Below are 3,611 nucleotides of genomic sequence, written 5' to 3'. Positions count from 1 at the left end.
GTGTCTGGGGAAATTTCCATGGAAGTGCACAGAAAACCTTTCGGCCTTCTCCCCACTGCTTCTCTCAAGCTCCTTCAACTCAATGACCCTGCCCAACAGGTTGGGCTGGCCCAGCCTGAAAAAAACTTCCCAATTCCTAACTTCAGCCTGACCTGTGTGGTGTGTCTGTGTGTTGAGTGAGCCGGTCAGCTAGCGAGTCTTTTTAGAGTTAAAGGAGAAGGTGCTGGCAAAGAGCCAACAGATTCTTGGCCTTCAAGCACTGCTTCTCTGTGATTTCATTATGCCATCTGGCTGCCAATGGAACTCAAAATTTGGAAGGCAGAAGACAATGTTATCTGGGATTCACCGTGCCCAGCACCCGAAGTGCCAAATTCCAGGAGGACAAGAATTTTAGCCAATGACAACTCACCCTCCCCTACTCCACCTCCTTCAAAGTCCAACTGGGGCCCAGGAGGTGGGGGAAGGTCACAGAGCCTCCAGACACCCCAAGTAAAGGGGTCCTTTGAACCAAGTGTCTAGACGGTGGAGGTAAAATTGGAAACACATGGGGGAGAGGGAGACATTGAAGAAAACTTCACCGTTGGAATACTTTGAAAAGAACACAAGCAAATTCAAACAGACCACTCTCTGGACACGAGTGAGGCAGAAAAGGAGGGCAAGGTGATGAAATAATCCAGAATTTCAATACTTTTGAATGTTCTTAGTGATACTGACTTGTGATGATGGGGTTCCCAGGGAAGACCGGGGACTCGAGATGTTTGTGTAATTTATTTAATTTAAACAGCATTCTCCTTTTGTTCATTTTGGTAATAAAGTGGTTTTGAAATGTGAATAAATGCATGTGTTTGGATGGCTTTACAGCAAGGCAAAGCAAATCACCTCCAGAGAAAGCGGACCTTGCTTTGAACTGTCCTAGAGGGAAACAAGGAGCTAAGACAAATCCACCAACACGATGGAAGATTTCAGTACATTTCTCTCACTGTTGATAAATCATATGGACTAAAAAAAAAAAAAGTGTGGTATGAGAGAGTTAAACAGCAAAGTAAACAATCTTGATTTAATGGACATGTATTGAATGGTGCACACAATTAAAATGTATATTTCTTAAGTACACATGAAGTACTTACAAAAGTTGATCATAGTCTAGGCTTTAAAGCATTTTTCAGCAATTTCAAAGAATAAGTATCCTTCCACAGTCTCTAACCACAATGCATTGAAGTTAAAAATCAATTACAAAAAATAACTTGCACCAAAAAATACACATTTAGAATTTTAAAAAATACTTCTAAATAACTCAGAGTCAAAAAAGAGATAATATGGAAAATTAAAAACACTCAGACTTAAACAATAATGAAATGCTACGTACCAAAACTATGCAAGGAGCACCTGGCTGGTTGGGTCGGTAGAGCATGCAACTCTTGATCTCTGAGTTGTGGGTTCAAGCCCCACGTTGGGCGTGGAGATTACTTAAAAATAATAAATCTTTAAAAAAAAAAAAAACCTGCCGGGAATAGTGCCTGGAAGAAAATGTATAGTCTTTAATGTTTCCACTAGAAAACAAAAAAGATGGGGCACCTGGCTGGCTCAGTCGGTGGATCATATGATTCTTGATCACCAGACTGTCGGTTGGAGCCACACTTTGGGTGCAGCGATTACTTAAAAATAAAACCTTAAAAATAAGGTTTTATTACTAGAAAAGAAAAGAAAAGAAAAAAGATGAAAATTAATGAACCAGATGTTCAACCATGGTAGTTAGAAAAAGAAAACCGATTCAAAGAAAGCAAAGGGGAAAAGATAGTAACAATGGTATAGCTAACATTTCTTGAGTGGTTACTATAAGCTATGCACTCCTCCAAGTACATACTAATTCTCCAAGCACATACTCATTCATGGATGAGGAAACTGAGAGTCAGAAAGGTTAAGTAAGTTTCCCACTCAACACAACTCCATGAACATGTAGGAGCTTAAGATTTCAACCCAAGCAATCGGGCTCCAGAGCTTAAATTCTTAACTACTACAACGTTGAAACCTTAGGGAAATGAACAAATCACTAATAAAATATGATGTACCAAAGTGGACTCAAAAAAACAAACAAACAAAAAAAGATTGGAGGAGGGTCACTCCTTTAATAGTTTAAATTTAGTAGAAATACACATCTCTCTCTCTCTCTCTCTCAGTACAAATAACCCCAAAGGTAGACAGGCAAGAGCTTGTCTAGTGGTTCCACGAGGCTCCCCAGGGACTAAGGCTACTTCCAGCTCAGCTCTCTGCCCTCCCTTGGTATAGAACTCACCATCATGGCCCAACATGGTTGCTAGAACCAGGGTCATCACATCTGAGCAGGGAGGGAGGGATTTATAAAGAGCATGTCCATAAAAACAATTCCTTGAATCACACGCAACACTTCTGCTTCTCTTCCATTCTCCAGATGCAGTCACATGGGGAAATCCAGCTGCAAGGGCCTGGGAAATGTGGTCTTTCCGCTGGATATCAATACACTGAGCTAAAACTCAGGATTCTTGTTAGAAAAAAAGGAGAATGGATGTTGGGGGTGGTTAGAAATCTCTACTATATTCTTTAATTAGATATCTCAGGCTACTATACCCTTGATATCAAATCCACAAAAGGACATTATAAAAGAGAAAAACTATAGCCCAATCCAATTCATAAACAGAATTGCAAGAATCCACTAGGGATTTATCTGAGTAGGATTTATCCCAGGACATCCCAGGAATGTCAGAGTGGTTTACATTTTTAAAATTTATTAATGTGATTCACTATATTAACAGACTAAGGGAGAAACATGTTCTACCTGATATGGAGACATATTTTAAAGCGATAGTAATTAAGATAGTCATATTAGCATAGAAATAAACAAGCAACCAATACAAAAAAAAAAATAGGAAGCCCAATTACAGGACCATTCATGTCTGAAAACATAGTAAATGACAGAGTCAGCACTACATATCTTTGAGGAAAGGATAGGCTATTTAATGATTGGTGCTGGGAAAATTGGTTATCTAGTTGGAAAAATAAAGTAAAATTAGACCCTGATGTTATACTATTTACAAAAAGTCAATTCCAGACAGATTAAGAACTTTACGCTAAACGGTAAAAGTTTAAACCTTTAAAAAGATAACATACTAAGACATGTTTATGACTTTGAAATACAGACTTATTATATAAGAGAACAAAAAGTACTACTGATTTAAAACACTAACAAATTCTGGGAATGCAAGCTGGTGCAGTCACTCTGGAAAACAGTGTGGAGGTTCCTCAAAAAGCTAATAATAGAACTGCTCTACGACCCAGCAATTGCACTACTAGGTATTTATCCAAGCGATACAGGTGGGCTGTTTCGAAGGGACCCATGCATCCCCGTGTTTATAGCAGCACTATCGACAATAGCCAAAGTATGGAAAGAGCCCAAATGTCCATTGACAGATGAATGGATAAAGAAGATGTGATATATATATACAATGGAATATTTTTTTCTATATACAATGGAATATTACTTGGAAATCAAAAAGAATGAAACCTTGCCGTTTGCAACTATGTGGATGGACCTAGAGGGTATTATGCTAAGTGAAATTAGTCAGAGAAAGACAAAT

Source organism: Neofelis nebulosa, chromosome 15 (assembly GCF_028018385.1).
Source record: "Neofelis nebulosa isolate mNeoNeb1 chromosome 15, mNeoNeb1.pri, whole genome shotgun sequence".
NCBI classification, from domain to species: domain Eukaryota; kingdom Metazoa; phylum Chordata; class Mammalia; order Carnivora; family Felidae; genus Neofelis; species Neofelis nebulosa.
This window is presented reverse-complemented; position numbering follows the sequence as displayed.